The 23,223-nt window shown below is 51.6% G+C and overlaps 1 pseudogene; it reads right to left on the reverse strand.

Moving 5' to 3' along the window:
* Positions 1 to 19,275: 19,275 nt before the first annotated feature.
* LOC147124382 (uncharacterized) lies at positions 19,276 to 21,949 on the reverse strand (annotated as a pseudogene).
* Between the last annotated feature and the right edge of the window lie 1,274 nt (positions 21,950 to 23,223).

Below are 23,223 nucleotides of genomic sequence, written 5' to 3' on the forward strand. Positions count from 1 at the left end.
TATCTCTGATGTCCTGGCCAATATTTATTAATCAATCATCACAAAAACAGATTATCTGCTCATTATCACATTGCTGTTTCTGGGAGCTTGCTCTGTGCAAATTGGCTGCCGCATTTCCAACAATACAACAGTGACGCCACTTAAAAAAGTACCTCTTTGGCTGTAAAGCACTTTGGGACATCTGGTGGTCGTGAAAGGCGCGATATAAATGCATGTCTCTCTTTTCTTTTTCACGACGGGCTCCTTCCAGGCTAGAGCAGGCGACATCTTTAACATTTCCCAGTTCCCTATCGACTCCTGTGTAAGGGAGGTGAGTGAGGCTCAGTATGAAAGGAGAGATGAAAATTTTTCATTCTCTCTCGCCAGAGAGAAGCAGTCGGAGCGAGCACACGGCTTCACCCAGATAGCAGGCTTCCCCATAGAGCAGGGTGCCATTGAATGCACACACGTCGCTTTGTGGGCACCTCATCTCAATTTGGAGCTATACTGCAAATGGAAGGGATTCCATTCCCTCAATGTCCAGCTGGTTTGTGACCTTACTCAACGCAATTCATGCAGAGCAATGCTCGGTATCCTGGTACCAGTCCTGATGCCTTCATTCTGCGACAGTCTGCTGTCCCATCTGCATTTGAATGACTACAATAAACCAAAGGGTGGCTATTGGGCGACAAGGGCTATCCACTGACCACCTGGCTCATGACTCCGCTACACAACCCATGCATACATGGGCGGCATGCATACAATGAATGTCAGGTTAGGTTGATTGGCTATGATAAAAAATTGACCCTTAGTGTTAGGGGGATTAAATACGTGGGGTTACGGGGATAGGGTGGGATATGTGTTGGTGTAGGGGTTACGGGGATCGGGTGGGATATGTGTCGGTGCAGGCTCGATGGGCCAAAATGGCCTCTATCTGCACTGTGGGGTTTCTGTGATTCTGTGATTCTGTGAATGAAAGCTATGCTGCCACATGGAATCTGATAAAGCAGACCATTGTCATCCTTAAACAACGTTTCCACTGACTGGACCGCTCTGGAGGAGCCCTGCAGTACTCAGGATTCATTGTGGTCTGCTGCATGCTCCACAACCTCATCATCATGAGGGCACAGCACTTGCCACCAGGCAGATGGTGACCAGCTGAAGAGGAAGGGCAGGAGGAGGAAGAGGAGGAGGAGGAAGCAGAAGAGGAGGAGGAGGAAAGGAGGAGGCAACCCAGATTGGCCCTTTCTGCCCAGGCTGTCTGTGATCAACTGCAGTTCCAGTGAACGCAACCCCAATTCCCCATTCACCAATAATCCCACACCTTACCTTCCCTCTGTTACTGATCAATACAGCATCCTCTTGGTCAACATACTACAATAACAGCCACAACAAAACAAACATTCCAAACCAATTTTATGAATCAAACCATTACAATATATTTATTCAAAAGTCACCTAATCACCCTTGTGCATTCCCTTAGTGCCTGCCTTCTGTGTGCCTTTGCCTGTCCTAGTGCTCCTACACAGTGCTACCCCAGTGGCTGCAGAATAGCTGGTGGAAGGCTGCTGACTTTCAGAGGGGGAGACTGCAGATGTCCTTGGAGGACGGCCTCAAGCAACTCTGAGCCTAGTAGGCCCGGCTTCAGACTGTACCACCTTGGCCTGGGCGGCAGCAGTCTGAGCTGGCTGGCTGACAGGCAACAGCAAGGGCACTGACTGGGTGGCAGTGGTGGGAGGACAGATGCTGTCATCCTGTTAGAGGACAGGAGGTTCGTGCTCCATGGAACCAATGCCACTCTCCCAGGGCGGCGCCGCACCAATCCTAGTAATCTGTTGGATGACAGATTGCTGGGCTGCTATGACACCCTGCAACTTCCTTTCAACACTGCTAACCGCAACCATGATGGCGGCAGTCTGAGCTTGCATGACTTCAGCCTGAGTTTCCATTGCAGCACTCAGACGTTCGGTGGCTTCTGATTGTGCTGCAATCATCAAGATACACGGATTTAACAGTGGCGACGGGAAGTGGATTCAAACCTACCTGCAACTCTGCATCACCTCCCAGGGATTCGCTCCTGGAGAACAGTAAAGAAAAAAAAAGATGGCCGAGTCCAGAAATACAGGCGTCGACCATCCAGAGAAGACTTGAGCATCGCAGAGGAGGTTGTTAAGAGCTGGGCTTGGTTCTCCAGTCACGACGATCCAGCGCAACAGGTACGGCGCAGACCCTTCCCGGACAGCGACGGCACAGATAAAGGCCGAGCAGCGTCGACGGGGTAAGAGAGAGGGTAAAGCGCACAGGGCGCAGCCGGGGTTGAAGACCGAGCGGCGTCGACGAAAACAAAAAAAAAAGAGAGAGAGAGGGTAAAGCGCACAGGGCGCAGCCGGGGTTCGGGACCGAGCGGCGTCAATGAGAGAGGTGCGCAGGAAAACGCGCAGAGCGCAGTCAGTGATCAAGGGCCGAGCAGCGTCCGTGGAGAAGAAAGGGAAGCGCGGGAGACGCCATCTGAGCCGCAGCGGAGAAGAAGGGAGAGCGCGGGAGACGCCATTTTGTTTGTGCCGCAGCGGAGAAGAAGGGAGATGCCATTTTGAGCCAGTCTAACCACACCCAGGGATGCCGAAGAGTGGCAGTGTCACGGCATTCGACAGTGAAGTCGAAGATTGGACGACATATGTCGAACGCATAGAAGTGTACTGCAAGGCGAATGAAGTGCCAGATGACAGGAAAGCGCTGGTATTGTTGAATTCAATGGGTTCAAAAACGTATGGCTTGCTGCAAAACCTAGTAACCCCAGAGAAGCCAGCGGAAAAGGATTTTGAAAACATAGTGTCAATACTACAGGACCACTTAGGCCCCACACCGCTGCTGATAGTGGAAAGATTTAAGTTTCACAAAAGGAACCAGCTTAAAGATGAAAGTAATGCTAAGTTTTTAATGGAACTGCGCAAGCTATCGAAACACTGCCAGTTTGGAACGGGACTAGCAGATACTTTAAGGGACAAGTTTGTGTGTGAGCTTCAAAGTGAAGGAACCCAGAAACGGCTTCTATCAGAAAAGGATCTTAGGCTGGACAAGGCTTTCAGCATGGCAGTATCACACGAAGCAGCAGCACGGGGCGCGGCAGAGATACAACGGAGACCGCAAGAATATGGCACAAATGAAATGTCATACAGAACAGTAAAGTGCTATCGCTGCGGCAGAACAACACACGACCATAAGGATTGCTGGTTCAATGACCAAGTGTGCAGGCAGTGTGGAAAAGTAGGACACATAGCAAGAGTCTGCAGGTCGGAAAAGAATACCAGCAGTAAGAAATCCCCACGGGAGAAGTAAAAGAAGGTACATAAGGTGACGGAGAGTAGTTCAGACGAACTGTAGAGTGACACAGACTCCGGAAGCAAGGAGCTGGGTTGTCTGAAACTACATAATGTGATCAAAACGGAGGATCACCAAACTATCTGGGTCACGCTCAAGATAGCCGGAGTCCAAGTGAAAATGGAATTGGACACAGGATCAGCCCTAACAGTCATAAACCGAAGGGACTACAAGCAGCTATTCTCACATATACCCTTGAGAGATACGGAGATTGTCTTGAAGACGTACACGGGGCAAAAACTCTACCCCAAAGGAAAAATAAGGGTGAACGTTATATATAACGGCAAGGAAACACCAAAAATGGACCTATATGTATTGCCAGATGGAGGACCACCACTACTAGAGCGTGAATGGATCCGGAAGATACAGCTAGATTGGTATTCCATACAAGCACTGACTGTAGAAGCCAAAAAGGATGACGACGTCACACCTGGCCGACTGTCAAAAATGCTAACTGATGCACAAGAAGTGTTCCAGGAGGGACTCGGATCACTAAAAGGCATAGCAGCAATGATCAAAATAGAGGAAAATGCAAGCCCAAAGTTTTTTAAGGCCAGACCGGTACCTTATGCGATCCGCCCAGCCGTCGAAGCAGAGCTGGAAGGTTTGGAACGTTCAGGAGTACTGTCCAAAGTGGACTGGAGCGAGTGGGCTACACCCATCGTTCCTGTAATGAAGAGGTCGTTGAGTAATACGCCTGGGGAACCAAAAAAGGTTCGCATCTGTGGGGACTTTAAGGTGACAGTGAACCCAGTCCTTCACACTGTACAATATCCGCTTCCGCGGATTGAAGATATTTTCGCCTCGCTATCTGGAGGGAAACGCTTCACTAAGATTGATCTGGCCCAGGCGTACCTGCAAATGGAGGTAGAAGAAGCCTCGAAACAGTACCTCATGATCAACACTCATAAAGGTCTCTACCAATACAACCGGCTGGTGTTCGGGGTAGCATCAGCTCCGGCTATTTGGCAAAGGGCAATGGATCAATTCCTGCAAGGGATTCCAGGGACCCAGTGTTATTTGGACGACATCCTGGTCACGGGCGAAAATGACAGTGATCACCTCGCCAACCTGGAGCAGGTGCTCGCTAGATTGAAGGATTATGGGCTCCGAGCTAATCGCCACAAATGCGAGTTTTTCCAGAAGCAAATCTCGTATTGTGGCCACATTATTGATGAAGAGGGGTTACATAAGTCCCCTGAAAAGATTGAAGCAGTAGTCAAGGCTCCAGCACCGGATAATGTGTCACAATTGAGGTCGTTCCTCGGGTTGGTGAACTACTACCATAAGTTCTTGCCGAATTTGTCTACAGTACTACACCCACTGAACACCCTACTGCAAACGGGGGTACCATGGAAGTGGAATGGCGAATGTTAACGAGCTTTCCAGAAGTGTAAAGAATTGATCACATCAAAAGAGGTGTTGGCTCATTTCAACCCAGCACTACCAATTCAGTTGGCATGTGATGCATCACCCTATGGCATTGGAGCGGTGCTGTCGCACAAGTTCCCGGACGGCTCGGAGAGGCCAGTAGTCTTTGCGTCTCGGTCACTAACCTCAGCCAAGCGTAACTACGCCCAGATTGACAGGGAGGCCCTCAGCCTCGTGTGGGTAGTAAAAAAGTTCAACCACTATCTGCACGGGCAGAAGTTCACCTTGCTGACTGACCACCAACCACTTGTCTCCATCTTTAATCCAAAGAAGGGCGTTCCGGTGATGACTGCGCAATGGCTACAAAGATGGTCCCTTTTTCTGGGGGCGAACCAATATGAAATCGAGTATAAGGGCACGAAACAGCATGGAAACGCTGATGGGCTATCACGCCTGCCACTGCCTACTGCGGAGGAAGCACCAGCAGTGGACCCTGTCGAAATATTTTATTCGACTATGATTGAACGCTTGCCAGTAACTAATGCTGATAAAGAGAAGGAGACCCGAAATGACCCGACACTGTCTCGGGTATATGACTTGACGGTGAAGGGATGGCCAACACATGGCGACTCATTGTTGCCAGCATTCTCATCCCGAAGAGAACAGCTGTCAGTATGCCAGGGGACCTTGATGTGTGGATCCCGAGTGGTAATTCCACCCAAGTTAAGGGAGAGAGTGCTCAATGAGCTTCACGAAGGCCATCTGGGAGGGGTGAAAATGAAAAGCCTTGCTAGGGCTTATGTGTGGTGGCCGGGGATCGATCAGCAAATCGAGGACCTGACAAAGAGCAGCTCAGGATGCCAGAAGGTCGAAAATGCACCACCACATGCCCCTCTACACCCATGGGAGTGGCTCTCATCTCCATGGCAACAGGTGCATATTGATTTTGCTGGTGCATTCATGGACTCAATATTTTTAATAGCCGTGGATGAGCACTCGAAATGGCCTGAGGTGATCAAAATATCCTCCACCACCACGGAGAAAACTATTGCAGTCCTACGGACCATTTTTGCCAGGAACGGCTTGCCAGAGCAGATTTGCTCTGATAACGGACCACAGTTTGTGTCCAAAGAGTTTCGAAGATTTATGAAAAGGAATGGGGTAAGGCACTACACTTCCGCCCCGTATTATCCAGCCACAAATGGATTGGCTGAGAGGTTCGTACAAACCTTTAAAAAAGCAGTATGGGCCATGTGCGATGACGACATTCCACTGCAGCATAAGGTGGACAATTTCCTGTTAGCCTACAGAAATGCGACACATGCAGTCACCAACCAGACCCCGGCCATGATGTTCTTTAACCGAAGGTTGAGATCTCGTCTGGATTTGCTCAGACCAAATGTACGAAGAGATGTTGAGAATAAGCAATTCAGCACATCAATGAGAAGCCGACAAGGAGCTTCAATGTAGGGCAACCAGTCTTTGCCCGCGACTATCGAACAGAGAAATGGCAACCAGAAACAGTAGCATTGGAAGCTGATGAACCAACCGACGACAGGGGGCCAGAATCGCCTCCGCACCAAGAGCAAGACACTCAGGGAAGGCGCTATCCAGAAAGGATCAGGAAGCCGCCCCAAAGACTGAATTTATAAATGGACAATTTGCAGTTAATGGTGCATGTTTAAAGTGTTAATTGTTAAATGAATGTTATGGTACTGTTAATCTAAAAGGGGGGGAATTGTAGTGTATGTACCTTTAAGGGGAGAACTAGGTTTTACAGCTCCTGTATACTGTAGTACCGGCAGTGACCACAGCTGTATATAAACCCTGAGTAGGGATCTGTACTTTAGTTTTTAGAGTAACCCTCATCCAATAAACACCTGTTGTTTGTTATCTGCAGTCTCTGTCTATTTATTGAAGGACACCACACATCAAGATACACGGATTTAACAGACGCGGCATGATGGTTGGGTCCACAAGTGCACTAACGGATCTGCCCATTCCTTCCATGCTGGAAAGGATGGGCTGTAAACTCTGCACAAAGCCCTGTGCAAGGTTAGAGTTGGACTCCTCCATGCTCCTTGACATTGCATTCAGGTTTTCTGCCAGGCCTGCCAATGCACCAAGTATTTTTTTGTGTATACCCATCAGCTTTGTTCTTAGTGCCGCCCCATTGAAGTCCTCGTCTGTGCAGCAGAACACGTGTGCGAACTTGCCCTCCGGGGAGCTGGCACCTGCACTACCCTTTCCCCCTGCCCTGGCTGCAGCCCATTCGTGTGCTGTGACTCACCATGTACAGATCCTACCTCTAAGCTACCTTCTAAAGTCTGTGCAGTGCCAGTGTCTGAGCTGGGGGCTGCGACGGGCTTCCCCTCCACCCGTCTGCTGCCGTTTCTTCTTCATCATCACTTTCCTCTTCCTCTTCCTCTTCTACCACTGTCTAGCGAGGTTGGATTTCTTGGGTATCTGAAATGAGTAAGGCACAAGAGTAGGGTTGTAGTGAGGAGAGGGGAGGATGGGAAAGCAAGAGGTGCAGGCTTACACCATCAGGAGCTTGTAAGTCACAAGAGATTGTGGGATGACGGGGATGTGGAATGTGAGAATGAGGAATAGGTATGAGCATACCATCATGTTCAATGGTTTCAGCGCTGCCACTGGCCACCGTCTCAGTCGCAGCCACTCCAATTATGCCAAGCACCATCTCCTGGAGTGGGGTCAGGATATGGAGGCAGACCTGTCCCACTCCGGTTAGCTGCCACTGCCTACGGTTGTGTGCCAACTTGGCCTGCAAGAGAGAGGGAAGTGTGTCAGTGAGTGTGGCTCAATGTGTTTGGCTGATGTGGCCATCATGGTAGAATAGCTGGCAGTGTGTGCAAGCTGTGAGATGTGGGTTAGAGGCTTGCAGCAGTGGAAAGTGTGTGAGGGTGAATAGAGCATATGAATGTCAGGTATGATTCGTGATTGATAGAGATTGTTGGTAGGTTAGTAATGGAAGTGTGGTGAATTGAGCAGTATGTGAGGCTAGTGGTGCAGTTGGCGGGATATGGCGTTTGAAGATGCAGTCACTGACCTTGACCACACTGGTGAAGTCATTGAACTTCTTTTGACACTGCATCCAGGTCCTTGGAGCAACGCTGCTTGCATTGACCTCCATGGCATTCTGCTCCCACTGCCTTTGCAGTGTCTGTCTGTCGGGCCTCCTGGCCCCTGTGGAAACACGACCTCTCTCCTCCTCTCCACCTCCTGTCCAGTGCTGCATCTGAGAACCTTGGAGCCCACTCTCTGGCTTGTTGTGCCATTGCTGAATGTTTCCCAGTTGAAACTGCCTTCTGGAATGACTTTCAGCACCTGGCCTCATCAAACTGCTCCTCCCTTTTAAGAAGTGCAGGCTAGCTTTACTTGGTGCTAGCCTCGCATGAACTTGGGCTCCCTGCTATGCATGCAGCCACTCAGCAGCACGTTTAACGTCGAGCTGCATGCCATTATCATTTAAATTAGCAGGCAGCACTAACTTTGCGTGCTGCTTGCATTACTTTGAATGGGCGTGGGTTAATCATGCATCACGATCCCCACACCCGTATTTGGGGGCTATCGAATTTTTAGCCCATAGAAGTTATTTTAATCCACTATTATATCTAAAATTCTCAAAGCAATATAAATGCAAACATTGATTCAGTTGCACAGTAGGAATAACACTGTAGAGATTGAATTTCTTACCATTAAAGATAAGTGTCTATACTAGCCATTTAATGTCTGTTGGGACTGTATGAGTCAGTTTGTAACTTCTATCTTGTCAAAATGAAATCAAAGGATATTCTAAAAGTATCAACAATTGGCCAACAATACTTCTGAGGCATCCAAATATCTTCTCAACAATTCTTACTTTATTTATCAGTTGTCACTCGAAATACAAGATGGCCTAGAAATTCAGTTGCTTGCGCCAGCCGGTAGCGCCTTAGGAGGAGGAGATGTTGGGCGCTAGGCGGCTAGCGGCCGGGCGCAACGCGATCTGTGCCTCTCCCCAACTTCACTCAAGATTTAGCGGTGGCGCAAAGTCTTTGCGCGCGCTCAGCTGCGCGCGCAGATCCTGACGTCATTTCCTCGTGCAACGCCCTTTGTGCGCCCCAAACCGGAAATTCAGTGGCGACGCCCTATTGTGCGCCTGGCGCCCCTAGCGACTGGTAGAGGGGAACGGTTCTCAGTCGATGCGGGGCGCGGGGAGCGCAAATTAAAGGGCACTCCTCCTGCAGTAGAAAAGGCTGCCATTTTGCAGCACTCCTTTTTGAGAGACGGATCTTTGCAGAGAGACAAAGGTGGAGAGCTTTCTGCTTTGGCTCAACACTCGGACAGGTACTTGTGGCTTCAGGCCACAGCTTTCCACTTGTCTTTGCCTTCAGTGTCATATCATTGTTTGCAAACATATAATGGGGGCTGCAATGGGTGCAAACGCTGGCCTACTCCATTGCATTCAAAGGGCTCACAGACACCGTGAGAGAGTGGCAGTCCTAGCCAGATGGAAAGGGGACAACAGGCGTCGGCAAAGGAGGCCTTACCCACCCAGGGTATACCGCCAGCAGTTCTCCTATCTGAACATGTCTGACGAGCAGTGTGTTCGGAGGCTGCGATTCCAAAGGGCGGTGGTCACTGAGATCTGCCACCAGCTTGGCGGTGATCTGCAGCCACAGCTGAGGAGCAGGACGTCTCTGTCGGTAGCAGTGAAGGTGACGGTGGCTCTCAGCTTCTATGCCACCGGCTCCTTCCAATCTGCTACTGGGGACATTTCCAACATTTCCCAGTTCGCCGTGCATTGCTGCATCCGCCAGGTGACCAATGCCCTTTTCAGAAGGAAACGTCAGTTCATCTCCTTCTCCATGGCCCTTGTCAAGCAGCAACAGCGTGCAATGGGCTTTGCAGCATTCGCGGGCTTCCCCATGGTGCAGGGCGCCATTGACTGCACGCATGTGGCTTTGCGGGCACCTCTGGAGAATGCCGAGGATTACCGCAACCGGAAGGGCTACCATTCGCTCAACGTTCAGCTGGTATGTGACCACAGGCAGCTCATCCTAGCTGTCAATGCCCGCTTTCCAGGCAGCAGCCGCGATGCCTTCATCCTGCGCCAGACTTCTGTGGCAGACATGTTCCAAACCCAGCCTCACCCACGAGGATGGCTTCTCGGGGACAAAGGCTATCCTTTGTGCACCTGGCTGATGACCCCGCTTCGTGCGCCCAGCACCCCTGCTGAAGAGGGATACAATGAGAGCCATCAAGCAACCAAGAACATCATTGAGCAAACCATCGGCGTCCTGAAGCAACGGTTCCACTGTCTGGATCGTTCCGGTGGAGCCCTACAATATTCGCCGGAGCGAGTTTCCCATTTCGTGGTCGTGTGCTGCATGCTGCACAACCTGGCTATCCGCAGGACTCAGCCACTGCCACCAGAGATTGGAGGACCACCTGAGGAGGAGGAGGAGGAGGAGGAGGAGGAGGAGGAGGAGGACCAGCACAGGAGGGAGGCAGAAAGTGCAAGGGCCGCCCGTCGGCGGCTTATTGAACGTCGGTTCTAGGCCCCCTCTCAGGGAATGGCTTGTGCCAATGTCACCAGATGAATGTAGCCGCTCCACAAGCCCTCAGCCGAGCAGGGCAACCAGGGCTTGCAAAATAAAGCATGGGCAGTGCGATTTCAGAACATTTATTACTTGGAAACCTCTGCCCTTCCCACATTACAAACTAATGGAGAGAAGCCCCCTCCAAAAACACAAAACGAACAGTCTCGGCCTTACAAAACAAAGAAAGACACCAGTCTCGGCCTTACAAAAACACAACTACACCAGTCTCGGCCTTTCAACAAACACAAAGCATTTGGCCAGACCTTCTACTTTTTGCCCTGCGAGGGCGATGCCTTTCGCATCCGTGACTGGCCCCTGCCCGCCCTGCAGCTCCTCCTCAATGGGACCCCAGTGGCTGCAGCAAGGCTGGGGGAAGGCTGCTGAGGGTTAGATGGCGAGACGGCAGATGCCCTTGGGGGTCGGCCTGCACCAGCTCTGGCCCTGGAGGGGCCGGCTGCTGACTGCTCCAACTCTGCTTGGGCGGCAGCAGTCTGTCCAGCGGCTCATGGCAGCTGCAATGGCGGAGTGGCAGTGTCGGCTACAGGAATGGTGCCAACCTGACAGATCGCAGGTACTCCCTGGTCGCCTGAGACATTGGCACTCGCACGGGCCAGCACTGCAGCATGCGCAGCAAACAGCTGAAGAACAGACTGCTGGGCTGCTGCTGCGCGGCGAGAGCCCTGGTGATGCCTGGCCGATCCAGCGAGGGTGGCAGCAGTTAGTGCCCGTGTGGCCCTGGTCTGTGTCCGCATGACACCAGCCAGTGAATGAACGGCACGACTGAGCACTTGGCTAGAAGCCGCCTGTGCTGCCGCGAAGTCCTGCAGACTCCTGGCCTGTGCTGCACTGAATTGTTCCAGACTCCTGGCCTGTGCTGCACTGAATTGTTGCAGACTCCTGGCCTGTGCTGCTCCGAATTCCTGCACACTCCTTGACAGAGACTCAATGGAGTCAGGCATCCTTGCCACTGCAGCCATGAGCTCATTGTGCCTGCGCTCAGCCTGGACGGCCATTTCCTCCAGGAGCCGCACCTCCTCTGCGCTCACCGTCGCAGGACTGGAGGCCGCACTCACCCTCTGGGGAGAAGTCCGCCGAGCTTCCCCACCCCTCCCGCGTTGCTGCAGGCCGCTGGGCCCCGGAGCTTCACTCTCCTCCGACCCTTCCCCCCGGCTCCCCTCCAGGGAAGACGTGTCCCCTTCATCGCCATGGGCTGGCGCGGCTGAGGGTGGCACTGATGGGCCGGCTTCCTCTTCCTCCTCCTCGAATTCGGTATCGCTGACAGTGGCAGCTTGAGGGCCCGCCTCCTCACCTGGCGATTCACCATCTGAAAGCAGGGAGGCACAAGAGTTGCTTTAGAGTGAGGACAGGGCGGCAGCGAGGGAGGCATGAGTGCTGCCATGCACTGCATTGGTTGGACAGTGGCAAAGGATGCTGATCTGAGGCGCAAGTGGAAAGAGAGAGGTCAAAAAGGTGATGCCCTTACCATTGGTGCCCAGAACAGGGTCGGCATCTCCACTGGCGACGGGGCCAATCAGTCGTCCTGCCATAATGCGCTCCACACGCTGGTTGAGGTCGGAGAGCTCTTTGACGTCAGGACGGCCTCCCCTGGTCTCACGTTGCTTCCTACGGTTGTACGCCACCTTGGCCTGCAAGAGTAAGGACGGCCTCTAAGTACAGTGTGATGTCCTGATCTTGTCTGCACTGCCTCCCATGGTGGACTGGCCCTGACAATGTGAAGCCCTGATCTTGTCTGCACTGCCTCCCATGGTGGACTGGCCCTGACAGTGTGAAGCCCTGATCTTGTCTGCACTGCCTCCCATGGTGGACTGGCCCTGACAGTGTGAAGCCCTGATCTTGGCTGTACTGCCTCCCATGGTCGAATAGCTTGTACAGTGTGTAAAGTGCTGAATGCGCAAGTGATTTTCATGACAGTCCCATAGCTGCTGGATGAGGGCTGGCCATTAGGGCTTTCAGGTCCCTTTGCCCATAAAGTGAGGTGCACATGCAGGGATGAGGAGGACACTGGAAAGGGTACTCACCCTGACAATCCGAGTGAGGTCGTTGAACTTTTTCCGGCATTGCACAGGAGTCCTGGCAACCACGCTGTTGGAAGTCACCCTGTTTGAGACCTCCCTCCAGGCTTTCCGGTAGGCGCTGGGCAGTGGCCTCCTGCCACCTTCACGGAACAGAACATGGCGCCTGCGCTCCACTCCGCCAACCAGCACCCTCAGGTCGCCCTCGCTGAAGCGCTGCGCTCTCTCCCTGGCCTTCTCCATAGCCCTGGGCGTTGCACAGATGAAGCAGAAGTGGTCAGGCCTAGCTTGAGGGCTGCCGTGTGCAGGGCGTGGCAGGCAAACAAATCCACCCTCCCCCTTTAAGAGCTGACCGGCGCCAGAGTGTCTGGCGTCAATCAGCAACTCGCCGCACCTGCGCTGCGCCCACCCTCGGGGGTATCGCCCTGGACCGCCGGCTTAGCGCCTAATGATAGTTGTGTATCGCCTGTTTTAGCGCAGCAGCAACCTCTTGGGGCGATGCGACTGAATATCGGCGAAGGTGGCGCGAACTTGCGCCGGGCACAAACTTTAGCGGCCGCCCGACTTTAGCGCCCCGAACGTGGCTATACTGAATTTCTAGGCCATAAGATTTAATTTGGTGGTGGAGGGAGTGGAGATAACAGAGAATACTTTTGCACTGCTCAAGTTGAGTATCAGCATCAAGCCTCAATTTTAAAATTCTCATCCTTGTTTTCAAATCCCTCCAAGGCCTCACCCCTTCCTATCTCTGTAACCTCCTCCAGCCCTACAAATCTCCGAGATATCTGCGCTCCTCCAATTCTGGCTTCTTGCACATCCCCAATTTTAATCGCTCCACCACTGGCGGCCGTGCCTTCAGCTGCCGAGGCCCTAAGCTCTGGAATTCCCTTCCTAAACCTCTCCGCCTCTCTACCTCTCTCCTTCCTCCTTTAAGATGCTCCTTCAACCCTACCTCTTTGACCAAGCTTTTGGTCATCTGTCCTAATATCTCCTTATGCAGCTCAGTGTCAAATTTTGTTTGATATTGTGCCTGTGAACCGCCTTGGGATGTTTTACTAAGTTAAAGGCGCCATATAAACGCAAGTTGTTGATGTTGTTGTTGGCATGTCTAATGAACCTAACTGAATATTTTAAGAAAGTAACAAAAGTAGTTTACAGGGGAATATCTATGGATGTCATTTATATGAACTTCCAGAAGGCATTTGATAAGGCTTCACATAATAGACTGTAAGCTAAAATTAAAGCTCATGGAATTGAAGGCAAATTATTGATCTGTAGATTGGTTAAGTGATAGAAGACAGAGAGTAGGAATAATGGTCATGTACTCGAATTCGAAGGAAGTGACTAGTGGTGTCCCACAAGGATCTGTGCTGGGGCCTCAACTATTCACTATATTTATTAATAAATTAGATAACACAATGGAGAGTCATATATCCAAGTTCGCTGATGACGCAAAGATTGATGGTACAGTAAGTATTGTAGATGGGAGCATAAAATTACAAAGAGACATTGATAGATTAAGTGAGTGGGCAAAACTGTAGCAGATGGATTTCAGTGCAGGTAAGTATGAGGTCATCCATTTTGGACCAAAAAAGGATAGATCCGAGTATTATTTAAATGTTGAAAAGCTAGGAACAGTGGCGGTCCAAAGAGATTTAGGGGTCCATGCACACATATCACCAAAATGTAATAGTCAGATAAAAAAAATAATCAAAAAGGCTAATGGAATGTTGGCCTTTATAACTAGAGGGCTAGAATATAAAGGGGAGGAGGTTTTACTACAACTATACAAAGCCCTGATTAGACCACTGATGCGCCATCAATTACTCAAAAGACTGAGGTTGAGCGAGTAACAATCAGGCTTTTATTAACTAAAGAATGAAGGTCTTGTCTCGAGTGGTCGACCCGTCCAGAATACTAAGGGACTGGGAGGTAGTCACTTATATACCTGGAATAGTGGGAGGAGTCAGCCGAGGCATGTCCAGACCTGTACCTAGTGGAATACACATACAGACACAGACAGGTTATAACAGTGGTTTACCACATTCACCCCTTGTTTAAAAATGAGTCCGGCGGGGTGAAGTGTATTTAAAAGTTCGTGTATTGGAGTCTCTCCGGAGGTCTTGTCTGCCGCTGTGATCGACGTGGCGACGGCAGGGGTGGTGGAGCTTCCGGCGTCGCGTCCCGTGTAGGCTGGGGCCCTGGAGTGTAGTCCTCGTGGGTGACGGTCCAAGGCAAGCCGGCTGCTGGGGTTGGATATCGGGTCGTGGGGGGGGGTGGTAATGGGTAGTGGGTTACAGCGGTCCCCGAGGGTGCGAGGTCTTGTATGGAGACTGTGTCCTCCCGCCTGTCCAGGTACGCAATGTAAGCGTACTGGGGGTTGGCGTGGAGGAGGTCGACCCTCTCGACCAGGGGGTCCGTTTTATTGGCCCCCACGTGTCTTCTCAGTAGTACCGGCCCTGGGGACGTCAGCCATGGCGGTAACGATGTCCCCGATGTGGACTTCCTTGGGAAGACAAACATTTTCTCGTGGGGGGTGGCATTGGTGGCAGTGCAGAGCAGTGACCGAACCGAGTGGAGCGCATCGGGGAGCACCCCCTGCCAGCGGGAGGTCGGAAGGCCCCTAGACTTTAAGGCTAGTAGGGCGGCCTTCCAAACTGTTGCATTCTCTCTTTCCACCTGTCCGTTCCCCCGGGGGTTGTAACTGGTGGTCCTGCTTGTGGCTATACCCCTAGCGAGCAGGTACTGGCGGAGTTCGTCGCTCATAAACGATGAGCCCCGGTCGCTATGGATATAGCTGGGGAAACCGAACAGGGTGAAGAGGCTGTTCAGAGATTTAATGACCGTGGCACTGGTCATGTCCGGGCAGGGGATAGCGAACGGGAACCGGGAGTACTCGTCAATGATGTTGAGGAAGTACACATTGCGGTCGGAGGAGGGGAGAGGCCCTTTGAAATCGACGCTCAGGCGTTCGAAAGGGCGAGTGGCTTTTATCAGGTGGGCTCTGTCTGGTCTATAAAAGTGCGGTTTGCACTCAGCGCAGACTTGGCAGTTCTTGGTCATGGTCCTGACCTCCTCGATGGAGTAAGGCAGGTTGCGGGCCTTGATGAAGTGGAAGAACCTGGTGACCCCCGGGTGGCAGAGGTCATTGTGGAGGGCCCTCAGCCTTTCGATCTGCGCGCTGGCGCAGGTGCCACGCGATAGGGCATCTGGGGGTTCATTGAGCTTCCCAGGCCGGTACAAGATCTCGTAATTGTAGGTGGAAAGTTCGATTCTCCACCTCAAGATCTTGTCATTTTTGATTTTGCCCCTCTGCTTGTTGTTGAACATAAAAGCAACTGAACGCTGGTCAGTGAGCAGGGTAAATCGTTTTCCGGCCAGGTAGTGCCTCCAATGACGCACAGCCTCCACGATAGCCTGGGCCTCCTTCTCCACCGCGGAGTGTCTGGTCTCCGGGCCCTGGAGGGTTCGTGAGAAGAATGCCACAGGTCTCCCCGCCTGATTAAGGGTGGCGGCCAGAGCGAAGTCGGACGCATCGCTTTCCACCTGGAAGGGGATGGATTCGTCCACTGCGTGCATGGTGGCTTTGGCAATGTCTTCCTTGATACGGTGGAAGGCTAAGCGGGCCTCTGCCGTCACGGGAAAAGAGGTGGACTTGATCAGCGGACGGGCTTTGTCTGCATAGTAGGGGACCCACTGAGCGTAGTAGGAAAAAAACCCTAGGCACCTCTTCAGAGCTTTTAGGCAGTGGGGCAGTGGGAGTTCCATATGGGGACGCATCCGGTCCGGGTCGGGACCGATGACCCCGTGTTCCACAACACAGCCAAGGATGGCGAGGCGGTCTGTGCGGAATATGCACTTCTCCTTGTTATATGTCAGGTTCAGGAGTTGGGCGGTGCGGAGGAATTTCTCGAGGTTTGCGTCATGGTCCTGCAAGTCATGGCCGCAGATGGTCACATTATCTAGGTAAGGGAAAGTGGCCTGCAGCTCGTTTTGATCGACCATCCAGTCCATCTCCCTTTGGAAGACGGAGACCCCGTTAGTAACGCCGAAGGGAACCCTAAGGAAGTGATAGAGGCGGCCGTTTGCCTCAAAAGCAGTATACTGGCGGTCTTCAGGGCTGATGGGGAGCTGGTGGTATGCTGATTTCAGGTCAATGGTCGAAAAGACGCGGTACTGCGCGATCTGGTTGACCATGTCAGCTATGCGGGGGAGTGGGTAGGCGTCCAGCAGGGTGTAGCGGTTTATTGTTTGGCTGTAGTCGATGACCAGGCGTTGTTTCTCGCCGGTCTTAACGACTACAACCTGGGCTCGCCAGGGGCTGGAGCTGCCCTCAATAATCCCCTCCTTCAGGAGCCGTTCCACTTCGGTTTTGATGAAAACCCTGTCCCCGGCACTGTATCGCCTGCTCTTTGTGGCGATGGGCTTACAGTCGGGGGTGAGGTTAGCAAACAGTGGGGGGGGTGGGACTCTGAGTGTGGAGAGGTTGCATCTGGTGCACGGCGGGCAATTTGGAGGCTGCTGGCTGCGGACTGTGAGTGGGGGGAGGGGGCCACCGTACGCCATCGTAACGCTTTTGAGGTGGCACTGGAAATCCAACCCCAGTAGAACGGCAGCGCAGAGGTCGGGCAGGACCAGGAGTTTAAAATTATTGTACACAGTCCCGTCTACTACTAGTGTCACCACGCAGTAGCCGCCAATGTCCGCTGACTGGGACTCGGAGGCCATAGAAATCCGCTGGTGCGCAGGCAGGACTGGGAGAGAGCAACGCCGCACCGTGTCGGGGTGGATGAAGCTCTCTGTGCTCCCGGAGTCAAAAAGGCAGTTTATTGCATGGCCGTTTACCTTAACGTCCATTTTGGACCGAGCTAGCTGGTGCGGTCTCGTTTGGTCCAGCGTCACAGAAGCCAGCGTAGGGGTCGGTGTGTCACTGCGAGTATCAGATGGGGGGGGGTTGGCGATCTGCTGCGTCCCGGCTGGTGTCCAAGATGGCGGCTGCTGCGGTGGTTCGCACATGGCTGGGGAGGCCCAAGATGGCGGCCCGCACGGCCCACACGCGGCGCTGTTGGGGGCCCAAGATGGCGGCTCGCACGGCCCACACGCGGCGCTGCTGGCGTTCAGGGTGCCTTTGGCCTTGCAGACGCTGGCGTAGTGTCCCTTTTTCCCGCAGCCCGAGCAGGTCGCATTCTTCACCGGGCAGCGCGCTCTGGGGTGTTTGGCTTGGCCACAGAAGTAGCATTTCTGGCCTTGGGATACTGCTGTCTGGCTTTGGGGCACTGCTGCGGTAGTTGGGCCGTTGTTGGGCTGTGGCTGGGGTGGCACAGTGCTATGGGGCTGTCCTACCGTGTCCCAGGTTGTCGTTCCCCGCGGCGTCCACGGTGCAGAGGAGTAGGCATCCATGCCCCGGAAGGCTGCGTCCAGCGTTAGTGCGATGTCGGAGGCTTTGTCGAGGGTGAGGTCACTCTGCTCCAGCAGTCGCTGTCGGGTGTAGTTGGACCTGTGGCCCGCTACGAAGGCATCCCGGATCAGTTCCTCCGTGTACTTAGTGGGCGTTACCGCCTTACACCCACAGGCCCGGCCAAGCACGGACAGTGCTTGGAGGTATTCCTCAGTCGATTCCCCAGGTTGTTGCTTGCGACTCCCCAGAAGGTGCCTAGCGTATACTTCGTTCACAGGGCGCGTGTACTGGGTCTTGAGGAGCTGGAGGGCGGCTGTGTACGAGGTCGCGTCCCGGATGACTGAGTACACTCGGTGGTTCACCTTGGAGAACAGGACAGACAGTTTGTCCGCATCCGTTTCGACTGCAGTGGAGGCAGTCAGGAATGTCTCGAAGCACGTGAGCCAGTGAGCAAACTTGGTGGAAGCGCCCGCTTCCTGACTGTCCAGGTCCAGGCATGCTGGTGTGAGGATCTTCTCCATTATAAAAAATTTAGTTAATAAAATTGATGCGCCATCAATTACTCAAAAGACTGAGGTTGAGCGAGTAACAATCAGGCTTTTATTAACTAAAGAATGAAGGTCTTGTCTCGAGTGGTCGACCCGTCCAGAATACTAAGGGACTGGGAGGTAGTCACTTATATACCTGGAATAGTGGGAGGAGTCAGCCGAGGCATGTCCAGACCTGTACCTAGTGGAATACACATACAGACACAGACAGGTTATAACAGTGGTTTACCACAACCACATCTGGAGTACTGTGTACAGCTCTGGGCACTGGACCTTAGAAAGGGTATATTGGCCTTGGAAGGAGTGCAGTGCGGATTCACCAGAATGTAACGAGGGCTCCAAGGGTTAGATTATGAGGCGAGGTTACACAAACTAGGCTTCTATTCCCTGGAATATAGAAGGTTAACGGGTGATTTGATTGAGGCTTTTAAGATTTTGAAAGGAATTTATAGGGCAGAGAGAAACCTTTTCCGCTAGTTGGGGAGTTTAGGACAAGGTGACATATCCTTAAAATCAGAGCCAGGCCATTCAGAAGAGAAGTTAGTGAACACTTCTTCACGCAAAGGGTGCTAGAAGTGTGGAACTCTCTCCCAGAAAAAGCAATAGATGCTAGCTCAATTAATAATTTTAAATCTGAGATCGATAGCTTTTTGCTAGTCAAGGGTATAACAGGATTTGGAGCCAAGGCAGGTGGATGGATACAGATAGAGATCAGCCATGATCTCATTGAATGATGGAACAGGCTTGAGGTAAGTAAGCCTACTCCTGTTTCTAGCTTCCTATTTCATCAATGACTGAACTATGAGAAGCCTGAGTATGGCGATTGTCAAGATTGTTACTTTGCCAGGACTAATTCATATCCTTGTCTTTTGCCTTCAAGGGCCTTCAGATATAGAGCAAGAGTCACTGGGATGCATGAAGACGATTCCAAAGAGGACCTCGTTCCTTCTGAGGGTGCGCCATCACAGGACATACAGCCATGCACCAGATTCTTGCTCCAAGGAGCCACTGCCGCTGCCCCAGGGTGGTGCCTCAGTATTTCTAGCCATCTGTTGGAGCACAGATTGCTGCATTGCTGTGAGACCCTGCAAGCCCCGTTCCACACTCGTAAACCCAGTCATGATGGCAGCAGTCTGAGCCTCCACTGCAGCACTGAGACAATGGGTCGCTTCCGCCTGTCCTGCAATGGAAGCTGCGACATAGCTCATCACATGCAGCACCATGGCTGAGTCCACAAGATCTCTCATGGAGTTGCCCATCATTTCCATCCTGGAAATCACAGGCTCCAAGCTCCACGCAATGTTGGAGCTGGACTCCTTCATGCTCCTTGACACTGATGAGAGGCTCTCTGGCAGGCTTGCCATTGCACTTAGCATTTCTGTGTGCATGCCCATCACCCTTCTTCTGAAGGCGGCCCCATTGAGGTCATCATCTGAGTCCTTTGCAACAGAACTCATGCGCAAACTTGCCCTCCGGGGAGCTGGCACCCGAGCTACCCTTTCCCCCTAGCCTAGCTGCAGCCCACTTGTGCCCGGTGACACACCATATACAGATCCCGCCTCTATACTACCCTCTAAAGTACAGCCATTTTCTGAACTGGTGTCTGTGAGTGTCAGATGCAATGAAGGTGTGTCTTCTTCTCCTCCATCACTTTGGGAACTGACTGGCCAGGTTGGAGATCTTCGGTATCTGCAAGGAGAAATGCACAAGGGTTGGGTTGTGGTGAGGGGAAAGCAAGACATCCATGCATTTTTAAAAATGTATTTGTTCATGGGATATGGGCGTTGCTGGCACGGCCAGCATTTATTGCCCATCCCTAATTGCCCTTGAGAAGGTGGTGGGGAGCCACCTTTTGGACTGCTGTTCTTTGTAGTGGCTTGGTACAACTGAGTGTCTTGCTAGGCCATTTCAGAGAGGCAGTTAAGAGTCAACCACATTGCTGTGGGTCTGGAGTCACATGTAGACCAGACCAGGTAACAATGGTAGATTTCCTTCTCTAAAGGGGATTAGTGAACCAGATGGGTTTTCCCAACAATCTGGTAGTTTCATGGTCCCCATTACAGATACGAGCTTTTTATTCCAGATTTGTTTAATTAACTACATTTAAATTCCCCAGTTGCCATCATCAGATTTGAACTCATGTTTCCCAATCATTAGTCCAGGCCTCTGGATTACTAGTCCAGTAACATAACCACTACACTACCATCAGCAACTTATAAGGGAAAAGAGATTGTGGGATGAGGAGGAAGTGGGATGTGAGAAGAAGGATTAGGTATGAACATACCATCATCATCAGCAATGCTTTCAACTTCCCCACTCACCACGGACTCAGTGACTGCCCCTCCAATGATCTCCAGCACTGCTTCCCCCAGCTCTGTCCTGTTCTGCAGATAGGCTTCCCCTCCACCCATCTGCTGCTGCTCCCGACGGTTATGAGCAATATTTGCCTGCAAGAGAAAGGGAAGTGTGTCAGCGAGTGTGGTGCAATGTGTTTGGGTGATGTGCCTGCCATGATTGAATAGCTGGCAGTGTGTGCAAGGTGTGAGAAGTGGGTGTGAGTCATGCAGCAGTGGTAAGTGTGTGAGGGTGAAGTGATGCTATGATTGTGAGGTATGAGTGGTGATTGCTAGAAATTGTCGGTAGGTGAATGATGGGGTTGTGGTGCATTGAGCAGTGTGTGAGGCTTGTGGTGCAGATGGTGGGATATGGCATTTGATGATGCATTCATTCACTTTGACCACTCGTGTGAGGGCATTAAACTTTTTGTGGCGCTGGATCCAGGTCCTGGGGATAACACTCGTCGCACTGATGACTTCAGTGATCTCCTCCCACCACCATCTGCTGCTTTGTCTTGAAGGCCTCCTGTGGGTAGGGAACCTGATGATGTTTTTGAACCCCCAGGACCAAGGCCTCCATAGCTGAATCTGAAAATCTCCTGGCTCTTTCTCTTGGCTGTTGGGCCATGGGTCTCTCCACACTGATAATGAGGTGTTTCTACAACAAAGCAACTCCACTTTAAGCAATGCAGAGAGCCTAGGCCAAACTTTATTGGCCAGTAGACTGCACCCGATATTAACCCCACTGTTCAATGCTAAGCCAATCAGCAGCACGTTTAATGCTAAGACCTGCGTTGCAATCATTATAATCAACAGGCAGCATGTATTTTGTGTGTTGCCTATACCACTTTGAACAGGCGTGGACGCATAGCGCTTCATGCTGCCCGCACCCGGTTTTGGGCCTTATCCAATTTCTAGGCCTGGGGGAGAAATTCAGTATAGCCTCGCTTGGGGCGCTAAAACTTTCAAAGTTGAAAAATTAGCGGCAGGCGCTAATCATTCTCGCCTCCCGTGAAATTCAGTTTTAGCACTCCAAGGGGGAAGTGGAGAGCTAAATCAAGTGCTAACCACTTCTCTTAGGGCGGTGAAGCCCAAGAGCAGGACGTTAGCGGCAGAGCGCTAAACAATTTCGAGCGCATTGTGATCGGCATTCGCTCATCACAGAGGATGCTTCCCTTGCTTAAAGGGAGAGGCCAGTGATGCTGCACAAGCTAGTTGTCATCAGTTCTGTTTTGCAAGGCGACCTGGATGACTGCTATTACAGCCCCAAACACTCTCACAAAGTGGAGGGCTTGGACATTTTGCACAAAAGAAACATTAAAAACTTTGCGCAGGCACCAGACTGGTGCAAATAATAAATATTGCGCTGGCTGAAAAGCATTCCCTTTAATTACCGCTCCCGAAGCAGCCAGCCGAGTTCACAATGCCTCCTCTTGTTGGCGTTGTCGGCATGAGGCAATAAAGCAGGGGGCGAGAGTCAATTTTCCATCTGGGGCGATAACAGAGCGCTGCGCACTTTATGACATCATGATCTGCGAGGCGCTAGAGGCCCAGGCGTTAAGAGTTAGCATCCGCGCTAAACCAGCACTGAAGTTCGTGGGCATCGCTGCATTCGCCGCACCCAGACCTTAACCCCTTAGCGCCCCATTAGCACCCTCGCCAGGCGCTAACGGGAGGCGCTAACATACCGAATTTCACGCCCAAAGGCTTGGAAATTCCACAGAGCTTCTTCTGCTCTGCCGCTGTAACTTTGCCGGAAGTGCAGTGGATACAGGGTTAACCCCACACTTCTGCTGAAGTTGCGGCATTTAGCATTTTAGAATTTTTTATAACTAGGAGCATAGAGCACAAGAGCAAAGAGGTTATAGTAAATTTGTACAAGGCAATTGTTAAGTCACAGTTAGATGGTTCTAGGTACCCTGTTAAAGAAAGGACATTAAAGCTATAAAGATTGTACAACATAGATACACCAGGATTGCTCATTTCATGAACCATAATTATGATGGGACACTTGAGAAACTGTGACTATTCCCAATGGCACAGAGAGGATTAAGGTGGGGTTTAATGCAGGTTTTTGAAATTCTGAAAGATTTTGATTGGGTGATTAGAGAAAGCCTATTTCCTCTGGTTGGAGAGTCCATGATGAGGAGTAATCAATTTAAAATGGTCACTGAGACAGTGAGGAAAGAGAATAGGACACATTTCTTTACACAGAGAGTTGTTGGAGCATGGAATGGTTTTCCACAGACAGAGACAGAGAACATTACATCTTCTAAGGGAAGAATAGATAAACATTTGAAACAGAGAAAGGCTCAGGGCTGTGGGAAGCGCGCAGAGCTGTGGGATTAGTTTTGAATTGCTCTAGCAAGGAGCTAGCATAGATGTGATAGGCTGAATGGCCTCCTTCTGCATCATAAGCTTCTATGGCCCTTCCAAAAGTTCTGTTGCTCAACAAACTATAAGAAATACATTCAATGTTTGTCTTCTGGGCCCAATCTGCTGACCTGAGTTCACCCTCAGCAAGTCTCTATGCTGGCCATAGAGCCCTGCAAAATTGGAACTGTAGTTTCCACA

The sequence above is a fragment of the Somniosus microcephalus genome, chromosome 1, assembly GCF_052327205.1.
Source record: "Somniosus microcephalus isolate GS21.2 chromosome 1, FLI_Smic_1.0, whole genome shotgun sequence".
NCBI lineage: Eukaryota > Metazoa > Chordata > Chondrichthyes > Squaliformes > Somniosidae > Somniosus > Somniosus microcephalus.